The sequence below is a fragment of the Castor canadensis genome, chromosome 7 (genome assembly GCF_047511655.1).
Source record: "Castor canadensis chromosome 7, mCasCan1.hap1v2, whole genome shotgun sequence".
In the NCBI taxonomy this organism is placed as follows: domain Eukaryota; kingdom Metazoa; phylum Chordata; class Mammalia; order Rodentia; family Castoridae; genus Castor; species Castor canadensis.
Genome location: NC_133392.1, coordinates 53,197,452 through 53,224,913, shown reverse-complemented (window position 1 = coordinate 53,224,913; position 27,462 = coordinate 53,197,452). Strand labels below are relative to the sequence as shown.

Sequence of the window (27,462 nt, the reverse complement as noted above, 5' to 3'; positions counted from 1 at the left end):
GTCTGGAGTGATAGCTGCTTTTTTGGCACAACAGCAGTGGCTGAACACTAATGTGTTTAACAGTTGGACTTATTTTTAATCTACTGTATTAGGAGCACAAATTTAATCAAGAACAAAATGTTACCAATGTTATTTTTTTGTTCCTGCATATGCATATATCCCTTAACACTGTTTTGCATTCCCTTGTGCTACAAAGCTCTCCATCTGACATCTGACTTATTTCATAACATTAGTTTTTTTTTTAAGTGCAAATATCTGTAGAGAAAAAAAGAGAAATAAGGAGCTGAATTTCCACTCAATGAGGCCCCCCTGCTTAAAGAAATAACTGCAGTACAGATTTTAACAATTAACATTCCTGCAGTGAATGTCGTTATGGATGGAGCTAATAAATGTTTTCAAACACTCCTCGGCTCAAATACACATTCAGCCTACTTTCTGTCATTTGATGGCATGGGTTGGTTGAGACATTCCTCTAAGCTTCCCCTCGCCTTTGTCAAAGAAAGAGATCTTATCTCCCTACCCACCCCTAATTCACCCCCTTCCTCTGCCCTCCCCACTTGCTTGCTTGCTCTGTGCCTGCTTTACTGAAACCTGACTTGCAGGTCAGTGAGCTGGTAACAGATTAATTTTACTCAGTGAGGAACATGAAGCATTTTGGCTAGGACACATGAGAATCCTGTTATAATATTACCATATTTCTAAATTAAATATTAGGAAAAATTAAACCAAATTGTGGCACATAGTGCAATGGAAAATATTTCTCTTCCAAACACTCCTCTGTGATAAATGCTTGGGTAAGTGAAAGCACAATAAATATGCAGTACGTTAAAAACCGAGATTATTCAGGTTTTAAGACTTATAGCTAAAAGTGGTTTAATGTTTCATGCCTAATAATAGATTACTCCTATCACATTCTAACCTTTATTTCTCCTCGCTTTGAAGTCCAGCCATATAAAGGTTGTTTGTAGAACCACACGAAAGTTAAAGCAAATATTACTTAGAGTGATTCATACCAGCAAGAATTTGCCGTGAAGGCAGTCTTTTTTTTTTTTTTTTTGGTGTGTATGTGTGTCTGAATCAAAGGAAATGAAATGCTTGTAATATTTTTTTGGTTGATAAATTTATTAAAACATTTTAGAGGCTTGTAGTAGAAGCACAGCTGACATAGACTGACTGGGAGAAGATTATGTTCTGCTCTGTGGGGGAGGCAGAATTTAAAAAGGGAAAAATTCCCCGGATTTCAAAAATTGCCACCAGGTCACAGCAATACTTAATTAACTGAATATATTAACGGAGGGCTATAACCTAGACGCTACAAAAAGGGTGAGGGGGGAGTAGTCAAATTCATTTAATCCTCTGTTCTTTGCTTACAGATTAGCCTTTCAGAATGAGCAACCAGATTTTTTTTTTTTTATAAAAGGATCCATTTACCTTTCAGAGCTTTTCATAGCAAAACATTTTGCATGGTTGCAAAAGAAATTAATTTGTTGCCAGTTGCTCCATACTGGCAGGAATTCTGAATAAAGAATGTAAGCAATCTATCTTTGTTTGCAAGATATAATTAATCTGGCAGTTAAAATTCTTTGGAAACATTCTGATGACTTATGTGGAAAAGTAGCAGAGCATTTTCAAAGAAAACTCAGAACTGTATGTAGGGGAAGATAAAAGATATATGAAGTGTTTGTTCTAAGCGATACTATTCATTTAAGGATCATAATGTAACCCCACCCTAGCAATTATTGTGAAAAACAAGACAAATCTCCATCTATAGCTTTCTGACACAGTCTTGATTTGAGAAACCAAATAAGCACATTACTGTTATAGTCTAATAGACTGCAAGCTGTTTTATTAGAGTCAGCTGAATCCTGTTTTGCATAAAAAAGAACTCTGTTTGCTATCAAGAACACATTTACATTAATATGACTTTGACAAAGTAAAATAAAATCGCATTAAGATGATGTAAGTAGATAAGACAATGAAATCTCTGTGAGAGAGTTTTGGCACACACTAATTACAGTCAAGTCCCTGCAGGAAAAGAACATATTTTTATACCAACTATCCATGTGTTTGAAAATGTAGAGAGCTTAAAACTGCAGTCCTGGTTTAGGTATTTCCTGAATACATTGTGTTTCTATGTTTCTAAGGTGGTTGTTGTTTTAAAGGAAACTGCCTGGTAAATAACACTTTCATTTACAATAATACAAGCAAGTTTCTTTCTGAATACTAGCCTGTAATCATCCTGATTATTTTAAGGGACTTTCCAATATAGGGCAGCTGAAAACAAGGTTTTAGATTACATGGTAATTTAGGAATGCATGAAAAGCTACGCAGTTACCATAATAGGGTTCTGGATAAACTTCATGGTTTTTAGAGCAAAACATAACAACATATGTTTTGTGATTTGTTTCAATGATTTTTTTCTATTTTTTTTGTTCAGATTCTATCAAAATATTTGGAGCCTCATCTGCGCACAACGTTTTTATAACCTTATTTTGAAAACTTTGATGTCTCTCTTTTTGGTTCAGTCATTAAAAGAAAGGCAATGATGGATGATGATAAATGCCTCGGATTTTATGACTAATCAGTTCTTGGCAGTGGCTATATTTCTTCTCTAGTGAAACTTTAATATTCCTTTGGCCTTGTATAGGCTTAAATTTTTTTTTTGGAACTTTGCTGTTGCAGCTATGTATTAAGTATTACCAAACAGTTATTGCAAAAAAAGTTAGCACTCTGATTTAACACCTGACAAAAATGAAGCAACGGGAAACAGGAACTATTTCCTGGCTTCTTGCAAATTTTGACTGCCTGGTAATTTTTCTTTTCTTGTTTTAAAGGCAAGACTATGGAGAAAAGCCATTCAAATGGTAGAAATATATAGAGAGAAGCAAGTCTCCTAGGGGTAAGATGGACTGCCATTTGCATTTTCTCTTCTACAATGGTCTTTGTGGTGATGCAATTTTCAGGAGGAGCTTAGTTTTCTTTGTATTGTTCTTGAAGTTGCAACATCAAACACCAGGTGTCTCCACTTAGCTGAGCTAAAGGTTCTGGGCAGGAAGGCTCCTTCTCTGGGAAAAGTGGAGTCAGCCTCACTGTGCCTGATGCTCCTGCTTCAGAAGGCCAGAAGGGCTGGCTGGGAGCGAGGAAGGGAGTTCATTCTTTCCTGAGTATCGAAGTTAGAGTTTGTTGACTACTCATCTGTGAGAGAACTTTGTGTGTGTGTGTAAGCCATGAAAACAGGTACCTCTGGAAATATAGATATACTGGAAGGGGCCTAGTGAACTAGGCAGCCATAGTGGCACCCAGATTATATTCCTGGTCCACTCTGATAGGAACTCACCATATTGAATGGCAAAGAGGCCTTTAGTAGGTGAATGGGAGCCTTCCTCAACTCTGTGAGGACTGAAGACCTACCAGCTGATATGCTGGCTTCTTTTACAGCAGAGTCTGATACCCCCAGTTCCCAGTTGTGAGTTACATGAATATTTATTAATTTTTCCACAAGTATTCAATTAATCTCTACTTTGTGCCAGGTGTTGTCCAAAGCAGAGAAAGTAGACCTGCTCTCTCATATGCATGAAAGAGGTTACATTAAAATATGTCACTTCCACTTGACTTTTGGGGTAACAACTGGGACCAGGGTCTTCTAAAACGTGGCATTCCAGGGAATAGTGACAGGCATTGTTTTGAGAAACATTTTCATATTTCATTGCATTCTGAACCAGCTGGGTTTAAAGGTTTCTAGATGCAAAACTTCTTAACAACCTCCATCTGCTAATTTTCCTTGTTCCTTTCTACGAGGTGTGTTATTTCTTAAACATATTTGACTGAAAAATCATTAATAATAAAAAAATTTTCTAGCCACTTAAAAAGAATTAGGTATGCCCCATACACCTAGGAAAAACTTTTGTTGTTTCATCATCTTCATAATTCCTGCATGGGTTGGCCATAATTATTATGACTTTATTATTAACCTGGAAATTACCCTCGACATAAATTAATATTCTGAGGAATATTACTTGAGAAAATTGTTTTGAGTTATGGACACGCAGAATCTTTCTTTTTCCTGAGGTAAAATCTGCAAGGTGGAAGGAGGTAGAAAAGCCAGGGCTTAGAGGCCTGGTCAGAGGAAGAAGTTTTCTCCAGACAATGTGACTGTGGACGTGGTGCTGGTGTCATTGTAGAAGACAGCTCTGTTCCCCCATCAGGTCCAAGCAGCTGTCAAACAACAATTCCTAAAACAGGAAAACAGCAGTGATAGAGCAGAAGTTGAGTCCTAGGTTCCTCATCTTAGTTGACACCCATCCACTCCACCTCATATTATGCTGATTCTGCATTTGTGAATTCACCTGTTGGCTAAAATTTATTTGTAACCCAAACTAATACTTGGGGCAAATTCAGAGCCATTGGTGAACATATGGAGAGTGTTGAAACATTTGAATTATCTGACATTCACATTCTCAGCTGAGGTTAACCAAGCCAATGAATGTCCTTTTTTTTTTTTTTTACTCATTTATTCATATGTGTATATTGTTTGGGCCATATCTCCCCCCTTCCCGCTACCTCCTCTCTCTCCCCACACCCTGCTCGCTTCCAGGCAAAATCTGTTCTGCCCTCTTCTCCAATTTTGTTGAAGAGACGACATAAGCGATAATAAGAAAGACATAGCATTTTTGCTAGTTTGGGATAAAGATAGATATACAGAGAGACTCCTAGCATTGCTTCCATACACATGTGTATTACAATCTGAACTGATTCATCTCTACCAGACCTCTTCACTACTTCCCGGTCAGCTTCCCATATTGACCTCTGACGTTTTGTTTAGTTCCTTGTTTTTTCACAATTTTTGTGCCTTTTGTTGGTGGTTTCACTATTTAAAATGGCCTCCCAACATAGTGCTGAAGTGATTTCTAGTGCTTCTAAGGGTGAAGAGGTTGTAGAGTGCCTTATGGAGAGCATACATGTTAATTTAGTTTTGCTCAGCCATAACATTTATGTTGGAGCTTAGTAATTCTTTTGACTGGGAGTTTAATGTTAATGTACACACAATATATATTAGATAAGATGTCTTTAAACAGAAATAAGTGTGAAGAAGGTTGGATATTGATTAGTTGATGAGACTGTTGTGACCAGAGGCTTGCAGGAACCTAACTTGTATTTCCCCTAGGAACAATCGTTTAGTATTTGGTAATTCCGTCTTTGTGGTGACTTTGTAGAACTTAACCACTGTAATAATGAGCACTGACTGCAGTTCTCATCATTGTCTACTGCAAGCGTGAAATTGTGCTGGTCCCTCTCATCACTCATCACCAATCCCACTTCCTGTTCCCCAGCTACGCACACACACACACCCCTTTCCTCCAAAGACAGTCATGCAGATACTAGGATCTGTTTTCATGAAAAGCCCTTATTTGTTAACTATTAAGATTTTTTGGGGGGTGGAGGTGCGTTTACAAAAGTTCTTACAATGTATCAAATATATCTTACTTGAATTCACCCCCTCTGTCGTTCTCCTTCATTACCTGCTTCCCCATTCCTGGGAGAGTTTCAACAGGAATCATTTTTGCATTCACATACATGGGTATACAGAATTTGCACAGTATCACCCTCTTACACCCTTTCCCCACCACCTCCCCCTCCACTGATACCAATGCCCCCCAGGGCCCCCACCCAGGCAGGGCCTGTTTCACCCTCCTGTTCTCTGATTTTGTAGAAGAAAAAAGAAAAAAGTGACATTTTTGCTTGTTTAAGATAAAGATAGCTACACAGGGAGATTCCTTCTGACATTTCCATGTATATATGTATTTTGACCCCAACTGGTTCATCGTCTCTCTTTTTCTTCTTTCTACCTTAGTCCCCTTCTTATGATTTCAACCAGTTTAAAAATTCTATATTCTTTCTTGTATAGAGAGTACAGAATTTTTAAGATGGCAGGAGCAAAGTATTAAACCATGCATGCATGGGACACACACCCATAGAACTGGGCCTGTGTCTTCCTCCATCTGGACAGTCATGTTCTCACTCTGGTGAGAGAGACAAGGAAAATATTAATTCTTATCACTTGGGATAAGAAGTTTACCAAGCCATTCAAATTTACCACATCTCTGGGGAAAGAGATCAATGAGCTCACAGATGCACAATCTATGACCTGGTAGCAGAAAGGCTGGCTTGGACTTTGGCCTCTGGGAGTCCAGTGACTTGGAGGGCTTTTCCTTTTCTTGCTGACAACTGGGCAGAGTCATGTGGACTTGCATGTCGGAGCGACACAGTCACGGAGCTCTACTCTGTCTGTCATGAGTCCCCTGTGTCACATTCCTGAAAGCAGTCTCCTTCATGATCTGATAGATCCCAGTTTAGCTCCGTGGAGTTCCTGGACGGCACTCAGGTCTTGGCAGCCTCTTGCAGGCAGCCTCTGTTCAAGGACTGTGGACTCTCAGATAGATGGTGAGACTTCCAGGACAGAAGCAGGGGGAGGGTGTGGTAGTAGAGTCCTGAAGGGAATTGGTTTGGCTCAGAACAGCGCCCTTTACAAAAGCTGTGACTTAACCTTTAGTGAGGAGGAGAATGATGTCCAGAAGCAACTCACTGAAGACAGATCCCCAGAGTCTCTTTTCTTATCGTGGCTTCTCTCACTTTCACCCTCCTCCCTCTGAAGTCAGGGATGCCTGCAGGCTTGTAAAGAAGCAGGTTTGGCTCTGTTGGAAGGGATGACCAGGCCAGTTCCCTGGGTTCCCTAACTTTTGTTCACAGCTGTCTTCTTTTCTCCCTCTGCATGGGCATATCTTCCACAGCCTTCAGAGCTATTACTTCCAGAAAGCCCTCTGAGCTTGGGACACAGAGGAAGATGTGTTAGTTTCCAGGTCTACTGTAACAGAGTACAATGGACTGAGTGCCTTATAGAATGGGCATTTATTGTTCCTAGTTTTGGAAGCCAGAAGTCTGAGGTCAAGGTGCCAGCCAGGTTGGCCTGTTGTAAAGGCTGAGAGACAATCTGTTCCACACCTCTCTCCTAGCTGCTGGTGATTTGCTGGCCATCTTTGGTGTTCCTTGCTTGTAAATGTATTTTCTAAAAGTTTGCTTCGATGATCACATGATCTTCTCCTTGTGTCTGTGGTTCCAAGTGCCTTCCCCTCTCCCCCACTTTGAGACAAGGTCTTGGTGTATATCCCAGGCTGACTTTGAACTCAAGATCCTCTTGCCTCAGGCCTCCACAAGCTAGGATTATAGACATGAGACATCACATCCTGCTTGAATGTTCCTTTTTATAAGGACACTCTGTAAGGCTCATCCTGCTTTCATATGAATGTCATCTTAACCAATTAGATCTGTAACAACCCTATTGGTTAAATGAAATCATATTCAGAGGTATTCGTAGTTCAGACTTTAACATAGGAGTTTTTGGAAGATACCATTCAATCCACAGCAGAAGCCATGGTGGGAGGGAACAACAGAGGTAGGATTTATCAAGATGGGTGCTAAAAGAGATGGGCCAGACCAGGTGCTCAGTGTAGAATGGGAAGTGTGGAATTTACCATGGAAACATGGACCTGGAGCTAGACACAGTAGACTCTAGGCAAAGGGTTTGGATGTAGTGAAGAAGGCAAATTGGTTCTTGAATGGGGTTGCAAAAGTGACATAGAGGATGGATTGAAAGAGTATGTCAGCAGAGGCAGGGGAGCTAACTGGAGCCAGGTCTACCATGCAAGTAGAATGGAAAAGCTGTGAGAGTTTTTAAAGGAAAAGAAAGATGGTAGAATTTGATGACTTCAGTGGAGTCAGGCAAAAAGAACATCAACAGTGGAGATCCAATGCATGGTAAAGTGGAGAAGGGAAAGACAGGGGTGGAGGATCCATGTGTTGCATGCATGGGCATGCACACCCACATGCAGATGAAATCTTAGTTTGGAATGTATTGAATGTGAGATGGTATTTCACATCTAGGAAGACACATGCTCTATTCAAAGGGCAGCAAACTTTTTGTAAAGGGCTGGCTTGTCAGTATTTTAGGGTTTATAGGCCATATGAGCTCTGTTATAACTCATCAACACTGCTGTTATGTCAGGACAGCAACTATAGATAACATGACAATGAATGGGTATGACTGCTTCCTATAAAAATTTATTTACAAAATCAGGCAGCCTGCTGGATTTGGCTGCAGGGCTGTAGTTTGCCAACCCTTGTTTTGAGTAATTGGAAATAGGACCCAACCATAAGTTAAAAGAAAGAAAACAGTCTTTTAAAGACTTGTGAAGTCTTTTGAGAATGCTGAATCTCCATTATTCGATGGGAATCCATAATATCAATTGAAAAAAATGTCTTATTTTGAGACAGGTCATGCTGTATAGCTCAGGCTAGCCATGAACTCATTATTCTACTGCTTTAGCCTGCCAAGTGCTGGGATTACAGACATGAACCATTATGCCCGGTCACCAAATGAAATTCATTCTTGTATGCAGCAAACATTTCATTGAGAATCAACTGGGTGCTAACTATGCATATGCTATTGCAATCACCCTCCACTGACAACTTCGTGAGTTGGCTAACTCCCATTACAGAGGGAGTCTTAGGGGCTCCTTATAAAGTAACTCAAAGTTTTTAAACCTTCTTCCCAATGAGGGAGATTAGCCAGCTGGTGGGTGGAGGCCTTCCACCTTGGGATGAATATTGGTTAGGCTCAATAGTTTGCAAGAAGCAATGTCAAATTTAATATCTGTTTATATGTTGTCAAGGTTTTAACTTTGCATTCAATTAATTATCTTTAGGATAACTGCTCCTGCTGTAGCTAAAGTCTTGAAATTACTACAACCTGTCAAGTGCCCAGAAGAGAGAAAAACAGAAGATATTTTAAGGTTCCTATCATTTGTCTATTTATCTAGATTACTTATGTTTTTTTCCATTGATCAAGTTGGTTGCTGGATCTCTTACGGGGTCCTTCTCATGTCATTTATGACAAATATTGGTTTCTTTGCTAGAATTGCTTTTAAAAGTGTGAATTTTGCTACTGGTTAAGCTGAGAATTATTATGGAAACTATTGTGTATTATACTGTTTGTAGGAATATAAATGAATGCAACCATTGTGGAAATCAGTACGGAGGTTCAGCAAAAAGCTAAAAATAGACCTACCTTATGACCTGAAGAAGTATAAATCATGCATATACATACATCTGAAAAAGCATAAATCAACACACAAGAGAGGCACCTGCACACCCATTTTCATTGCATTGCGATGTACAATAGCTAAACTGGGGGATCAGTCTAGGTGCCTAACAACTGATCAATGGATAAAGAAAATGTGGTATACATATACAATGGAGTATTATTCAGTCATAAAGAATAAAATTATGTCATTTGAAGGAAACTGGATGGAAATGGAGACCATCATTTTGAGTGAAATAAACAATGTTCAAAAAGTCAAACATCTCACATTTTTGCTCATATGTGGAATCTAGGTCTAAAATGACAGTAATAATAATGAAAATGGAACTGAATATAAAACTGGAGCTACAAGAGGTAGGTGAAATCACTGGGAGAGAGGAGGGGGGATAAGTGAGAGTACTGAGAGGTTTAGATGTTAGAAGTATTTTACATGTATATGCATGAAGATAGCATAATGAAACCCACCAAACACTTTGAGAAAGGGTGGAAGAGGGAGGGACCTCAAGGAATATAATGGAGGGGGTGAACTTGTTCAGAGTACATTGTATGCATCTATGAAATTTTTACAATGCATTTACCCTGTAGTATTAATAAAAATAATCAGGTCATTTATCAACTTCCACAAAAAAGTATTGTACATTTTAGCCTCATAGATTGTTCCTTGTGAGAGACTTACTTTAGAATTTAACAAAAAAATGTATTTTCTAAGAAAACATGATTCTGCATCTCAGCCATAGAGAACCATATTACTAGTTGTATTTCCTTTTTTGATAGACCCTCCAGGAAGCTCAAAGCCATGTTTAATATGCGAACCCCAGCAACTCTTGCCCCTTATTTTTATTTGCATTGCAGACTGTATTCTACTTTTTATTTTTATTTGATTAATTTTCCTTCTCCTCCCATGAGCTGCTTCAAATACTTCTTGGAAAGGGCTGAGTATTTTAAAAGGATTAAATTTAATAGATGTAGAAGAAAGCTAGAAAGTCTTTCAGCCAATATAGAAACAATTTCCATTGGATTCAGAAAACAGACTTTATGGTTAAGAGCAGGTGTTTGTTTGCATGACTTTGAGAGGTGTTTGGTCTATGAAGACAAATGATTACAAGTCTGTTGAGTGAGTTGCTGGATGGGCTGTGGCACACATTTGCCTTTATCCTGGGTATGAGTGACATACTAAAACAGGAAACAAGCATGAGGTTTGGAGACAGGAGATCTGAGAATCTGTTTCAACTTTGTCATTAACTACTAGGGTGACTGTATGTAGAACACAGAATCTCTTCTGAATGATTTTAAATATAATTTCAAATACAACCTTCTAAAAACCCATTGCTCTCTGCCACTAAACCATCTTGCATGTTCCTCTTATTTTTCTAGGAAGACTCTAAGCTTCTGGAGTGCAGGAGGTATGTCTAGGCCAGGGTTTATATTTTGCTCCACATATTGATTTATACATACATCTCTATATATATAATATTCACTGAATTATATTTACCATTATATTTGATGTAGATTTGAGATGGCTTATGGAGTTGAAGGAAATAAAATAAGACAAAATAAATTTAAACTGAATAAGAAGGCAGTGTCTGCATAGGGGACAAAAGATTAGATGAAGAAGCTGAGAAGGTAGGTAATAAGTAGGTAGGCTCCTGGAGAATAAAACACCAGCATCTGTCTGCCTGCAGAGAGCACATTTGGTTTCTTCACAAGCACAAAGTGCCTTGGAAATGGAAGCAAAGTGGAGTAAGAGTGTGAAGAAATCTCTTTGTCTTAAATTAAATTTAACCATCATATGATAGAAACATAGCATGTATTGACTGAGTGTTCAAAGTCAGGCATTTGTCACTGACCTATAAAGACATTTAATGAATGTGGTAAATGGAAATTCCTTCAGTTGGAAAGGAAGTCCAGGGGAGACTTGTTTTAGTGGGACAGTGGGGAAGAGAAAATTTGTTTCACAAGGAAAGTGTTTCAGTGAGAAGAAGCTTTGGCTCTCAATGGCTACCTGTGGTTTCCCAAAAATGAGTGGGTGCTTTGGGAGCAGAACAGAGCAGATAGTAGCAACAAAAATGAAAAACAATGAGGAAGCAGGTTGGGAAATTTAGCAAACAGCACTTCTTTTGAAATTAGTAAATAATAAGTTATTATAGAGGACCATTCTTTTTTATGGGGAATAGTCTCTGGTGAGCTCTTCAAATAGAAAATTTTAAAGTACTATAGTGCACTGATGGGAAAGATTTATGTAGGAAGAGGTCCTAATAGATAGCAGAAAAAATTATAGGCTGTGAAGGTTAGTATTACTGTTATTAATTCTTCATTAATTTAACAAATATTTATACAACTCTTATTAGATAATATATCAATCGCTTTAGGGAACGGGAGTGAGGGAGGAAATAAAAAGGAAAATACTGTATCTGTCATATCTTAATGGGGATATGGCACAAAATAAATCTTATTAATTTATTAATCTCATTAATTCATTAATTTGTTGAGCACTTTTAATATACTAAGGCTGGTGCCAAATGTTAGGTAAATAGTATAGAGCTAGAAATGAACATGATATGTTTTGAAATGTTAAATTAGGAATCTGTAAACCAAGAGTGTTTTTTTTTCCTGCCTCTATAGAGAATTAACATTAATACTTTGCTGAGAACTGTAGTGATTAAACAGAAATTGGATAGTACCCAATAGTATGGTATAAAGCAATAGGAAGATAAATAGGGTATAACTTAAAAGTTCCATTTCTGTTTAGGGCAATTTCTTGATAGATTTATCATGAATAAATATTTATTTAATTTCACACAGACTATAAGATTTTCTTAGTTTTGAAAACTGAGATTATGCTTTACCTAAAATAATGACCTTGTATCACATGGGAGAGACTGGAAAAATGATCTGTGTTGCCATGAGAGGAAAAATTCAGAGACAGCAGATATGTAGTTTATGTCACAGAATCCCCTGTCTTTGTCCAAGGCATATATTACTAAAAGATCACATACCTCTTCCTGCTATGCCTGCTTATGGCCTCAAACCCCTTCTCATTATAGAGTGCTAGGTGGGCAGAACGGGTCGTGGCACATAAAATCTTCATCTTATGTCCTCTGAAGTTCCCTGAGGCATTTGGCTCTGCTCCTACCCTTTTACTTTGAGATGGAATACCTTGCACTTATTTTAGGGCTACTAGATAGAATTAACTGCCTGTTAATTCTTTTCGAAACAGTTTGGTTGAAATTTTCAATCTGACAGTTGTTGAAAGGGGATGACAATATGTATGATTAAGGACACTCACAGTTTTAGAAAATAATATAATTTTTATTTTATATAATATGTAATAATGTAAATAATTTTATTTAGCTACATAATTTTATTAGGCTCAATCCCTAGTATGAATTAATCATATACAACCTCCCATTCTATGTGTTTCATATACATATTTTCCTTACTCCTCACAGTAACCCTATGAGTTAGGTTTGATTATTGGCTCATAAAACTACCTTGCTCAACATCCATCAGTAGTAAGTAGAACCTGAATTCAAGTACGTACTACATATCTGATCGCAAAGCCGAGGCTTGCCCCTGCCTACAGAGTCAGAAATGGGAAACCATCACTCCCAGGAAATAAAGACTTTCTCTTCACAACCCAGGGTCTGGAACTTGTTAGGCAGATGCTTTACCACTTGAGCTCTGACCCTAGTGCTTTTTGCTTTAGTCATCATTTTGGATAGTATCTTACACTTTTGTCTTGGGGGCAGCCTTGGACTGCCATTCTCCTACTTGTGTCTTCTGCATATATGGCATTTCCTGGATTCATCACCATGCCCAGCTTGTTTGTTGAAATGGGGTCCCACTAACTTTTTGCATTGGCTGGACTTGAACCATGATCCTTCTGATCTTTGTTTCCTGAGTAGCTGAGATTACATCTCACCCCTTGTTTCTAAAATCAAAGTTGTCATCTCGATTTTCAAGAGAATTCATAGAGTTGGACAAGGCCTTAAACTCATGTTTCATCTTCTTAATCTGATGGAGGAGGTAACGAGATCAAAATCTATCTTCAAGTTATCTCAAATAGTTAGTGGCAAGTCCACTACCAACCTCCTGCTACTACTTCCACTGTCCATAGCTATTACTTAGCTGCAACAGCTGCTATAGAATGCTGACCTTGGCAAAGGGGAGCAAATGAGTCAACAAATTGATTTGAGTTTTAGTTCTTGTCTTGTTCCATACTCATTCTGAGGTAAAACATGCAAGAGGCCAAGGAATTAGAAAATTAGGAATTAGAAAAGGGAAATAATAGACATTATAACGGTGTGGATATGGCTTATCTCCTGTGTTAGTCGCTTTTAGTTACTGTGACAAAGTACCTGAGAAAACAAGGGAAGGGGCATTTAGTTATGTTCAAGTTACAGAGATTTAAGTCCAAGGTTGACTGGATCCATTGTTTTGGGCCTGAGTCAAGGCAGAATATCCTGGCAGCAAGAACTTGTGACAGAGAAGGCTGCTCAACTCATGGCAGCCAGAAAGCAGAAAGATGGAGAGAGAAAGAGGCTGGGGACAAGATATACCCTTCAGAGTCACATCCCCAGTGACCTGCTTTCTCCAATCGGGTCCCAGATTCTACAGTTTCCACCACCTCCCAATAATCCATGCAAGTATGAGTCCATCAAAGGATTAATCCTTTGATTAGCTTAAGCCCTCATGATCCAGTCACCTTTCAGTGTCAGCACCAGCTGAAACCAAGCCTTCAACACATAAGCCTTTTAGGGGGACATCCCGTGAGGATTCATGTGTTGGAGGCTTGGTCCTTCGAGTGGTGGTGTTGAGGTGCTGGACCTTGAAGATGCAGATCCTAGTGTCATGAGGGCGTTATTCTCTCAAGGGATTGCTAGCCTCCTGGAGTGATTTCTCATTAGGGTGAGCTATTACGATATCAAGTCCAACCCCCTCTCTGACTTCCTGTTTGTTCTCTTTCTCCTAAATGTGCTCCTATTGCTGTGATACCATCTGCCATATGGTCCTCTGGTGAGCCATCTGGTACTGGTTCCATATTCTTGATCTTCCAGAATTGTGATCACAGTAAACCTATTTTCTTTATAAAGTTACCTCGTCTCAGGTATTTTTTTTAATATTAACAGAAAATGGACTAATATGTACATAGACTTAAAGAATCATAATTTCCAAATAATTAAGAGTTGACACTAAAGGGGATAAGAACACATTTTTGGAACTGATATTCAAAAGGTTAAGGTGCTAATTAAATGACGTAATACAGGAAATAGAAACAACAGTATTATATTTTGAGTGCTTCCCATGTTACCTATGTATGTGCTTTACTTGGATTAAAAAATTTATATGACCACCTAGTGGGTATTTAATTTTTCTCTTTTATAGCTGGGGAAACTAAGAATTAGACAGGCTAAGACAGCTATAAATGGTCAACCCAGGTTAATACAGAATTCCTTTCTAACTGAGGCTCTTAATTTGCTAAACTTGACCTATGTGGAAAAGGTCTGCACATTTTCTAGCACCAAAGAGTGAATTTACCACAAAGTTATTAAAACTTAAGCTTCAGGGACTCTGGCTTCCCAGAGCGATTTCCTTGTGAGGGGCCCCATCAATTTTCACTCATAATAATTTTGTATTCTTCTACATAAAACACCCTCCTCCCAGTTATATACACTTTGGGACCTTCAAAACTTAAATATGCCCCTAAATGAACAATATAATTTTAAAGGATCATATGGTCTTTCTAGTCTTAACTTCCACTACTCCAGAATGTGGTCTGAGTAGAGCCTTTGTATCTCTTGAGTGCTTCTTACTCATCATTTAAATTCCTAGTGTTTCCCTTCTCTGGAGTCCTGCCTTTTCAGACAGCAAGCTGTGCTGGAGTCAAAGGCTTCCAGTCACTCAGCAAAAATGCATTAATCTTTTCTCTGGCATCTTACTTATGACATCACAGTGGTGTGTGTGTAACCTCATCTGAGGATGGTCAATCTTCTAATCCTAGCAAAAGTTGTCAAGGAAAAGGGCCTACATTTTGTTTATTATTTACCTTAAAAATTTTATTATCGTATTATTGTTGTACTGGGGGTACACTGTGGAATTTACAAAAATTCTCACAATACATGATGGTTGAGTTCACCCCCTTCATCATTCTCTTTTATCCTCCTTGTCCACATTCTTGGGATAGTTTCAACAGGTCTCATTTTTCCATTTTCATACATGAGTACATAATATTTCCATCATATTCACCTTCTACACCCTCCTTTCCTTATATTCCCCCCTTCCCACTGGCACCAACCCGCAGACAGGACCTGTTTTACCTTCCTGGTCTCTGTTTTTGAAAAAAGGACATTTTTGTTTATTTAAGATAGCTATACAAGGAGTTTCATTTTGACAGTTCCATGTATATATGTTTTATAAACTGAATTAGTTCATCCCCTATATTTTTTCCTTTCTACTTTTGTTTTCTTCTTACGGTGATTTCTACAGGTTTAAAAATTTTGTATTCATTCTTATATAGAAAGTACATCAACCATATTCACCTTCTTAACTTCTTTTACCTACCATTAGAGACCTCCCCTTAGTATGACCTGTTTTTCACAATATTGCTTGTATTTGTATTGGGTCTACATTCCACATATGAGAGAAAACATTCAGGCTTTGGCTTTTTGAACCTGGCTAACTTCACTTAAGATGATGTCCTCTAGTCCTTCCATTTACCTGCAAATGGCAAAATTTCATTCTTCTTTGTGGCTGAATAAAATTCCATTGTGTATAAATAAGGGTCTACATTTTAAACAAACAGCCATGAATTCTGCATTTGCATGTCATACTCTAGAATTACCATTTCTGAATCCTGGATTTTCCATTTAGATAAAGCCACAAAAACTTCATGTTTTGCTAATTTGGGGCCTTTGGGAAGAGCAAAAATAATTCTGGTCAAACACACTAAGAGATTCTGTATGCCTTACAGTAAAGTATCTAAGTAAATGATTAATAGTTCTTGACTGACTACACATTTAGGGCAAGAATATGTGAATGCTAAGTGAACTGTGCTTCCAGAAGTGCAACAGTGTAGTGTATGTGATTATTGGAAGGTTCAGTAAGTTCTTAAAACAGTAAGTACTGTAAAATTATATCTGAAAACTAACTTGGGCTATTTGAATTCTAGGATGAGTTATAAAATAGTTATTATTACCTATAAAAGTAAATCCAGGCACATGAAAGGGACTATTGGTTCAAGAAAGAGCCAAGTCATAAATAAGCTGTGTGTCTTTGTGGGTTGGCAGAATTAATATTGTGAAAATGGCCATATTACCAAAAGGTATCTATAGATTCAGTGCAGTCCCCATCAAAATTCCAATGACATTCTTCACAGAAATAGAAAGATTGACTTTAAAATTCATGTGGAAGCACAAAAGACTCTAAGTAGCCAAAGCCATCCTCAGCAGAAAGAGCAGTGCTGGAGGTATCACCAAACCTGACTTCAAATTATACTACAGAGCCATAGTAACAAAAACAATGTGGCACTGGCACAAAGACACACACATAGACCAATGAAATGAAATGGAGGGCCAAGAAATAAACCCACAAAGCTACAGCCACCTGGTTCTTGGCAAAGGTGCTGAAAACATACATTGGAAAAAAGCCTTTTAAATAAATGGACCAGGGGAAACTAGATATTCACTTGTGGAAGACTGAAAGTAGATCCTTAGCTCCCACTCTGTGCAAAAAACAATACAAAATGGGTCAAAAACCTTAATATTAATATCCCAAACATTGAACATAATAGAGGAAAACTTGAAAAACACTTGAAGATATGGGCATAGGCAATGACTTTCTGAATAGGACCTAATAGTTCAGGAAATAATACTAAGAATTGATAAATTGGGATTGCATAAAATTAAAAAGCTTCTGCACAGCAAAGGAAACAATCACCAAAGTGAAGACACAGCCTACAGAATGGGAAAAAAATCTTTGCCGGCTATTCATCTAACAGGAGATTAATATCCAGAATATATGAAGAACTCAAAAAAAATTAAACACTGAAAGAATAAGCTGTGTAAACTTTAGACAGTGATGCTGCTGTTAATGATAATAATAGCATAATGATAAAATTTATCACTAGTGTTTGTTTATGATATCAGGAACATGTAATCCATTATGTCATTCAATCATTGCAACTGTACACTTTTGTTCCCATTTTTCAGATGAGGACCCTGAAGCCCAGAAAAGATGAATGATAGTGCTAAGATTGCTTTGTACACTGTGGACCTGGGATTTGAGCACAGCTGTCTGACAGTAGAACCAAGCTCTTAGCCACTCTCTGTCTTTTTTTGCCTCTCTGGGGCTTAACTTTCCCTTCAACACAAGGAAGGGCATGGCCTTCCTGATTGCTGTCATTTCTCCCAGCTCTGAAGCCCTGTGTTTTCAAGTTTTAATCCTCTGGCAGTGAAAAAGCTCTTGTTTTTTTTTTTTTTTTTTTTTTTCCACTAATGTGTTTGTTTTTTTAATTGATCTCCACCAGCTCAGGATAATTAAAACTCCACAGCTCTTTCATTCCCCAAACAAACAGAGGCGTGTGTTCACCACCCTCACAGTGGTGCACATGCACTGTTTATGCATGGCACCTAAGATAAAAACCAAATATATGAAAAAAAAAATCAAATATATGGTAGAAACTAGAAAGCACTGTGTGAACAGAGGAATAAATGCATGCACAGCCTAGCCTAATGTAAGTTTCTGTTTATTTGCTGACAGCTCTTAGTGTTGATCTGAACCAGGGTTCCCAAAAACAACCTCAGGACCTGTTGGTGAGCAGCACTTTATATTCATGGTAAATATGGTGAGTTTAGAAATGAAGCATGTCATTCATCAGCTTATGATCAAGATAACCATTTAGTGTGGCTATCCTAACAGGATTAACAATATGAACAAATGCTCAGTCTTTGGAGTCCTCATGCCACAGCTTTGGCTATTATAGGCATTGTGATGTAGAATGTCCCAGTCCTTGGCATCAGTGGATTGGCAGTGTTTATTTACCTTTTGTGGAAGTGTATTTGTCTGAACAGAGGCAGAAACAGAACAGGATCTCCTATGAGGGGGTGGATGAGGCATGATGCTATGTAGCAACTGTTCTGTTTTCCAGTTTATTCATTGACTTATTGTAGTGCAGGAATTGAGCCTCAGGGCCTTGTGCATGCTAGGCAAGCACTCTACCACTTGATGTACACACCCAACCCAATGATGCCATTGGCACCATTAAGATGAACTACACTGAGGCTGTGCTCTTAGGAACTTATAGTAGGAGAGAGAATATGTGCTTAAAGGTCTGTCTGTATGCCTACCCTAGTGCACGCTTCCTTCTCTAACTTGTCTTATTCTCATGAAAATGTATCGTTTAAATAGGCCTTAAAGTAAAAGAATGTGGGCATAGAGAAATTGGGATAAGAATAGAGAGGATGAGATTAGAGGAGGAATTAGATGAGGCAGAACAAGAAATAGGCTGTACCCAAGAGAAGCCTATCTGTGTTTTTCCTTTGTAGCATCAGTATAGTTATTACTGTTTGTGTATTTTCTTATTGACCATCATCCCAGACTGGAATGTCACCTTGTCCATTCATTACCTACACCAAGAGCCTCTGGCTGTATAAAGGTATGTAGAAGGAGATCAGTAAATATGTATCATGTATAGGAAAGAGAGAAATTAAGGAGAGGACTGGTTGAGTGGAGAAATAGGTAGTCTTTCAATATCAAAGACATAACAGTGGTACACTTGTCAAGAATTAGTCAAAGCTTTACAAAAAGTCACAATCTTGTAGTATTCAAATGCTAGCAAGGCAGATAGCAAGAATTTTAAAAAAAGAGATCAGACATTAAGACTAGGTGATAGAGGTCAGATGGAGAAAATTTTATTTAATTCAGCAAACCTGTACCATCTAGGAGCCAGGCATCATGGGATGGCAAAGTTAAGAGAGTGCACAAGAGAGATCAAGATCAACTCCAACTGTTTCAAAGGAAGCAAGATTGTATCTTTTTCGGTAAACAGCTTCACAGAAAAGACAGCAATTCCAGTAGAATTTGAACAATAGGTAGGATTTTTCTAGAATAAAAGTAGAGAAAAGTACATTCCAATTAAAAAATAGGGGTGAGAAGAGACTGCATATATGAAGAACCTGTGTGCCAATTACTTTGGTATGTTCTTTACTTAAATCAATTTATTCTTTGCAGATCAATGGGGCAAGATGAGAAATGAGGATTTGAATCTAGATCTGTCTGATTCTAATCTAAAGAATGATTATAATTGTAGCTAACATTTATTGAGCTACCTTCTTTCTTATGTGTTTGGGAAACTCCATCTTTCATGAGCCAACTCAAGTATTAACATCCCTGAGACTTTCCCTTGAAAATCTCTGCAAGTGCTCTGTGTATTACCTAATTAGAGTATTTATCTCCCTGTATTGCAGTTGTCTAAGGACACCTATTTGGAAGACAACGCCATGGACTTCAGAAGAGGGACTGGATGTGTCTACCACCTTCTGCCGATGAACTCCATAACCACCAACTGAATTCAAAATTTCATGTGCAGTCATCACATGAACAGAATCTGAATTAAATGACTGTGTCCTAGCTGCAAGAGAAGTGGAAAAAGTGAGTTTCTAGTATTAATTTTGTAGTAAGATGGACTGATAATGTCGGGAGTCTTGCAGCCTAAGTGTGGGTGTTCAGATGAGCTAAATAATTCTCTGAAGCAGCTCTGAGCAACAATTAGACTCTACTTTGAGTGTGAATTATGATAAAGGAAGGATGGAAGAAGTGATAGAGAAATTCCTACCCATACAATGACTCAAGTGAGCCATACTCTATGAAACAACAGGTCATAGTTTAGTACTCTGAGCAGAATATGGGCCTCAGTGGTAGAACACAAGATGATTGGGGGGTTTACAATAACATTTTAAAATATTTTGATGGCTACATCTCTTACTACATAACAGAAAAAAAATAACTAGCATATTGACTTGTGAGTACAAAGCTATTCTTGCTTAGAAAGAGGCTAAGTTAAAATTTAAGAAGAGTAACTTATTACAAAATTGATGAAGTAATACAGCAGGCAGCCCATAGCTATGGAATGATTTCCAAAGGCAGCAGAGAAATGGAGGGCATGTTAGTTACTTTTTTCAATGCTGTGACCAGATACATGACAGAAACAACTTAAGGGAAGAAAAATTTCTTTGGGCTCATGGTTTCAGAGGGTTCAGTCCATGGTTGCTTGTCCCCAAGTGCTTAGAGAACATCATATGACAGGAATGTGTTGAGGAGGAAGCTGTTCACCTCATAAAGTTTCCAGAACCTCCCAAATAGTGTCACCAGCAGGGCATCAAGCATTCAATGCATGAGCCTGGGGAAGGTACTTTCATATTCAAACCATACAGCAGTGGTTTGGGAAAACTCATATATTTTGGAGGCATGATCCCAGAGCTTCAAACACTACATGTGTGTATTGTGTTTCACTGAGCATCAATTTCATCTTTTACAGGGAGCAACATTATCTTGGCTTCCCAAAGTTAGGGTCAGGACTAGACTAGATCTCTTTAGTGTCCAGATGACACTTCAGTCAGTTTGCCATGCCTGCCAAGACTGCTTGTGAAGTTTTGGGAATTTAATCTATAAAATCTCATCATCCAGCCAAGCTTAGGATAACTTAGAGCCCTGAGTTATCAGTTTCTAAATGACAGTCTGCATCTGAGTGGCCTATTCAAGGAGTCATCATGGGCGGGTGTGCCTCCATTTGATAAGTGTCTTAGCTCAAGTTTTTATTTTCTGTATATATGCATCTGACCTTTAGTTCCACGTGGTAAGCTCCAGCTTTTCCATCCACGAATCCTCCTGGGTTACTGGGTATTTGCTATCAGAGTGTGAACTGATTGAGAAGTGAGCACTCCTTTGTCAGGGTCTAGCTCCCAGCTGGGCTTACTGCAGGTCCTTGGTGGATGTTGCAACAAAACTCCTGAGAGTGGAAATTATTCTACTATGTTAGTCCAGCCCTCAGGAAGCTGAATTCACTTTTCAAATGTATCCCCACTAGGTATCACTTAGTTATTTTTTCCTTAGAGACATTTATAGTTTAGCAAGACCTGCTACTTCCAGGGAAGAAAGAAAGGGAGTGGGGAAGACCAATGTAGGATGGGTACTGCAGAGCATTTAGTATTTGTTGAGAGACTGGAGTAGCTTGGCCATTGGGAGAATCTGCCTAAGAATGAAGTCATGGCAAGGAGGACAACCTGGATTCAATGCTCTGAGTACTTATAAAATGATATCTACCAATGTTTCATACTTGGACCTGTACATAAGGGAGAAGAAAGGACAGCTGCCTTAAATGTGGTAGATACTATTTACTTATATACTTATTTGGTTTTTTGAGACTGGGTCTTGCTATGTAGCCCAGTGGGCCTCAAACTTGTGATCCTCCTGCCTTCTTCCTAAGTGCTGGGATTACAGGTGTGAACCATCATGCCTGGCTTTATTTAGAGGCTATTCTTACATGTAGGTTGGGTTGTTCTGTCAGGGAATTTAGACCTAACTAGTTTAGATGGGTCAGCAACTGGACTAAAGAAAATGGGACCAAAGATGACATCCTCAGTAAGCAAGTCCAGACACCATTCTTCCCTTCATGGTTCTGTGGATAAAGCTCAGATGAATCATTGATAGACTGTCTGTCTTATTTTATCTCCAAGTTAGTAATAACATGGTTGATAGTATTACTGTTTATCAAGTATTCAATTTTTCTTGTACTTTTTTCTTCAGGGCAGATATAGGTTTTCACCTTGTTAAACTCATGAGTAGCCATATAATTTGCTTTAGCTAATAAAGAATGTACAACAGTGATGTATAATTCCTGGGCACAAACTTTCAGAATTTGCATGTCTCTTTTTCTTCTGCTGCAGGAGTCAGCAATATTCCATCTTGTGTCCAACAGCCAAGTCTCTTGGAACAAAGTCACAGCTGGCCTGAAAAGGACATGTAGTGGCCTCAAGAAATAAATCTTTCTTGTTGGAAACCACTGAGTTTTTGCATTATTTATTATGGCAGCATAAACTAGCCCATCCTGGCTGATAAAATAATAATAACCTCAGAAATGAGTTCTTAAGCACATATTTATCTCATTTAATATGATAACAATGTTGAAAGGTAGATATACATCCTCAATTTATGTATGAGGAAGTTGAACCTCAAAGAGGTTGAAAAGGTTTCTTGTAGTCATATCACTAGTATGCATGATCAAGACTTGAACTGACTCTTGTTCTTAACTGCTTGACTTTGTTGTACATCTTGACCCAACAACTTTTGTTATACTCTGGTTGGATACAAGTTCAGAGTGTCAGATACTCAGATCTCTCAGGTACTGATCCCTGGAAAAAACAAACCTGCAAATGTGAGGCATAGCCTGTCTTAGTCTAGAGAACAAAATAAGAAAATGTATCTAATTTATTGCTTACAACCTATAAAAGCATCTGTTTATCTTAAAAGAGAAGTCTAGAGGCATATACATGTAATTTTTTAATTGTAAAACAATGCCTTACACCTATAAAAATAACCCAATAATTGTATTGCACTACTAACTTGATAATATGTTGGAAGTTATATAAAGAATATAAATGTTTATTACCAACAAAATATTATAGTATAAGCAAATTTAATATAAATATACATATTTACAAAAATGCATATGTATTTGGGAGTAATATAAATATATTGAATACATGTTTATATGTATGTATGAAATCGGCTTTTGGAAATAATGGTCTGATGCTATACATTAAAACCCCAAATATTTACATGCTTTAAAGTCTTATACAGACCCAAATATATTGTTGATGCCTATATGTACCATGTGCACAGTAGAATTCATCAAACAACAAACTAAATGAATAATTATACAGTAGTGCATAATTAAAATTGAAAAGCAGCAGTTTGAAGACCACAACTAACCAACGAAGACCACACTGATAATGTGTTGACAAAAATGGACCCTTCCTGAAACTTGTGGGAATTCCAGCTGTGTGCATAAGCTTGTATTGAAACTTGCAACATTGCCAAGCATTGTGTGGGAGCCAGAATTGTTGGCAGAGTAATGATTTAGTGTCCTCAATAAACTAGCAACATGCTAACTGGAATTTATGAAGACTAAAATTTAGTGACCTTCTAATTGCTCACTTAATAGTTCTCAGTTCTGCAAATTAATTCAAGATAATTTTTTCATCCATTCACATGGCAGCTGATCAATGGATCTCATTGATCATATCTTGATAATCATTATTTTAGAAGTCTGGTGAGTCAGATTGCCCAACTTTTCCCACTTAGACACCTATTTCAGTGGCTCAACTACAGACCCAGGCATGGGGCATCTGCTCCTCAAAATTGCCTTTGTGGATCTATCAATCACCTCTGAGAATACATTTGGTTTGCCAGATGCTTCAGTACTAACAGAGGACTGCCGTGTCAAGAGCTTGTGAGGTTTTCCATGATCCAGTGGGAGCATCCTGTTTCCTAATGTCAGGTCTGTCGGTCATGGACCAATAAGAAGGTCTGTTGAGCTTCTATTATAGATACAATGCCAAGTATAGGGTGTTTCAGATTAGGGATTTTGATCCCTGGTGGGGGTGAGCCTGGCTAAAAGCCTTTTTGTGGCTTTTCCCCAGGGTCCCTGCCTAGACCACTTTGGAGGTGATTTTACAGGCCTCACTGTTCCTTTTCTTTTCAGTCTTGCACTCCCACTTCCCCTCTACCCCCAGAAGAAGTAAAGGGTAAATGAATGATTTGGGACCTGCTCCTATGGGCACCGACTTTCTCAACTGAAGGCAATTTTTTAAAGTTCAAGTTTGATCATTTGTGGTTTAAATATTCTGCCAATACACTATTTTTTTCTGTCCATTTTTCCAGCATTTATATCACTGACACGTTAGGGATTAAATTGTGTTCCCCAAAACAGATATGCTAAAGTCTTAATCTCCTAGCATCTGAGAATGTGGTCTTACTTGGAAATAGGGTATTTACAGAGATCATCAAATTAAGGTGAGGTCTTAACTTGATGGGCCTTAATGTGTTATGATTGGTGTACCTATGAAAAAGGGAAATTTGGACACAGAGACAAAAATGCACAGAGAAAAGACTATGTGAAGACAACATGTACAATTCAAGGAAGCTAGGAGAGAGCCAAGGAACAGACTCTTCCTTGAAGGAATAACCCGGACTACATCTTCACGTAGGACTTCTAGCCTTCAGAACTTAGACAGGATATTCCTGCTGTTTAAGCCAACTAGTTACCACAGCCCCAGGAGTTGGTTCACTATGTCACTTTGTTGATGGCATTAACTCACTAAAATTTAAATCAAGTTAACAAGTGCTTATAAATGAATTCAGGTAGGAGTGAAGGTATATGATTATGGCTTAGTCTATACTCTACTTCTCATCTTTCACTATCCCTCAATCCCCTCAGTGGTCATAGTTTGCTTTCTATCCAACTTACACTGGGTAACTTAGATGTGGCTCATCATTGCAATCACTTTCCTGCCTTCATTAACTACCTCACCCTTTCTCTCCTTACTAAATTCTTCCAGAAGACTCCAACTTGGATTAAATCCCACTCTCTGCTTGTACCTATGCACTTTGGTGTGGCTGAGAAAATACTCATGTTGAATAACAATTTTTTAAGAACCACTAGGTTGACCAAATCTAGTCTCCCCTTTGTTTATAAAGAACTTTTGGACCCTCTCCTTAAAATTTTGGTATCCCTTCCCCTCTTCTTTCACTCTTTACTCCCAGCTATTGATATTGCTTCTTGTTTCACAGAGACACAATGAAAAGCTGTCTATGTATTCCAGTTTCCATATTTACCTGAATCTTTGCTCTTGCACTCAGCGGCCCCATTTTATCATGATGAGTTAGATCCTCCCCCTACTCACCAGGACCTCAACTCTTCTCTCTACTGAAGCTTTGACTCCCACCATTGCCTCCTTCTCTCCTGCCTCATTGATGTTTCCTGTTTACTTAGCTCTGGACATTTCCCATTAGCACAGAAACATGCTGTGATTTTTCACATCTTATAAAAAGTACCTCTTCCAACTGACACTCCATTTCTCAGCTCTTTATAGAAAAACTATGAATAAATTATCTTTATTTTCCTCTAATTTCTCTCCTTTCTCTTTTGACTTGATTCCAACTAGTCTTTTGCACTTCCCCAGTTCTAATCTTCTGAAGGCCCATAGTGATCAATCCCCAAAGTGTTCAGACCTTTGGATAATTCTCAGCAGTCATCTCACTTAACTTAGAAACACTTGACACAAATGATTACTTCCTCCTCATTTAAACATTTTCTTCCTTTGGCTCCAAGACTCCATACTTATCTGATTTACCTCCTATAGCAATAGACACTTCTTCATCTCCTTTGATCCTTTTGCCCTCATTTCCAAATGCCAAAGAGTTGACATGTTCTAGGACTCTGTCCTCAAAGTTCTTATCTTTTATGTCTGTTTCCACTGTCTAGATGATATTTTATTTCATTTTCAAACTATCTAAATGATGATCATCCCTGTATTTATTTTGTAGTTTTCTTCTCTCCTCTTAATGCCAGTAGAGGTGCCCACTTGGCCACTTAGATGTCTAATAGGTTCTTTTTTTCCCCTTTATTATTATAATTATTATTTTTTATATTTAAGAATTTTTATTGTGCTGGATGAGGGTATATTGTAGCATTTACAAAGGTTCTTATAGTGTATCAAATATATCATATTTGAATTTGCACCCTCCACTGCTCTCCTTCACCCCCCCCATTCCTGGAACAGTTTCAACAGGTATCATATTTGCATTTACATACATGTGTATATCTTATTTGCACCATATTCATCCTCCTACCACCTCCCCCTTCCCCCTCACCAGTGCCAACTGCCCCCTCAACCTGTTCCTCCCTACTGTTTTTGATTTTGTAGAAGAAAAAACATAAAAGATTAAAAGAGAAACATGATGTTTTTGCTTGTTTGAGGTAAAGATAGCTATGCAAGGAGTTTCCTTGTGTTATTTCCATGCATATATGTATTACAGCCTCAACTGGGTTATCTCTTCCAGTCCTATTCACTCCTCCCTAGTCCATTTCCCATAGTGGCCCTGGCCAGTTTAAGATTTCAATATTCATTCCTGTACAGTGAGCACATCAACCACATTCAAGTTTTTAGTTTCCTTCCTTTGCCCTATCCTTCCTGTGCATGGCCTCCCCATAGTATGATCCATGTCCCATAATATTGCTACATTTGGTTTGGTTTATAATCCTCATATGAGGGAGAACATGTGGCTTTTGGCCTTCTGAGCCTGGCTAACTTCACTTAATTCACTTAAGATGATGTTCTCCAGTTCCATCCATTTACTTGTGAATGACAAAATTTCATTCTTCTTTGTGGCCAAGTAAAATTTCATTGTATATAAATACCACACTTTCTTAATCCATTTCTCAGTAGTGGGGCATCTTGGCTGTTTCCATGGCTTAGCTATTGTGAATAGTGCTGCAATAAACATGTGTGTGCAGGTACCTTTGTTGTAACTTGACATTTAGCATAATCCAAACTAAACTCCAGGTCTCATTTCTCCCTAGTACTTTTACTTTCAGTTCTCTTCTCAGTACATGGTATGACCCCTGTCAGTGGTTCAGACAACAATATGACATTCCAGACTAACTCATTTCATGTTCACCTTTCAGAAAGGAATAATGTTGACTTATCCTTCATAAAGTCTACAAAATGTGAGGACTTCTCTCACCTGAACTACTCAATCTTTGGTCCAAGCCATCAACCTTTCATACTTGGTTTGTGCAGTAGCCTTCCTAATAGGTTTCCATGTTTCTGCCCTTGACATTCTATAGCTTTACCAAAGCATCCTTGATGATAGGCTGATTTTCCAAAGAAAAAAATGACAGCTTTATTGACATATCATTCATATACTACATAGTTTATTTAAATTTACATTTTTTTGTCTGTACTGGGGCTTGAACTCAGGACCTTGAACCTGCTAGCAGACACTGTACCACTTGACCCACTCCTCCAGCATAAATTACTCATTTCAAGTATACAATGCTATGGTTTTAAATATATATATATGTATATTTATAGAGTTGTGCAACTGTTATTACAATAAACTTTAGGTTATTCATCAGTCACCAAAAGAAGCCCTATACCTATGAGCAATCACTTATTTCCTCCAAATATCCCTTGGTCCTCAGCAATTATGAAAATACTTTCTATTTGTATAGATTTGCCTGTTTTGGA

At 38.1% G+C, this 27,462-nt stretch overlaps 1 protein-coding gene and 1 long non-coding RNA gene across 3 annotated transcripts in view; one reads left to right on the top strand and one right to left on the bottom strand.

Annotated features, from left to right (window-relative positions):
- The window catches only part of Cabcoco1 (ciliary associated calcium binding coiled-coil 1), a 179,095-nt gene that overhangs the window by 7,815 nt on the left and 143,818 nt on the right, over positions 1-27,462 (bottom strand). The gene's annotated exons all lie outside the window — the stretch shown is intronic.
- LOC141424622 (uncharacterized) lies at positions 620-22,233 on the top strand. Its single transcript, XR_012449496.1, has 6 exons — positions 620-794; positions 2,835-2,899; positions 8,760-8,846; positions 17,912-17,996; positions 19,618-19,801; positions 22,096-22,233. It is a non-coding gene; the product is annotated as an uncharacterized lncRNA (long non-coding RNA).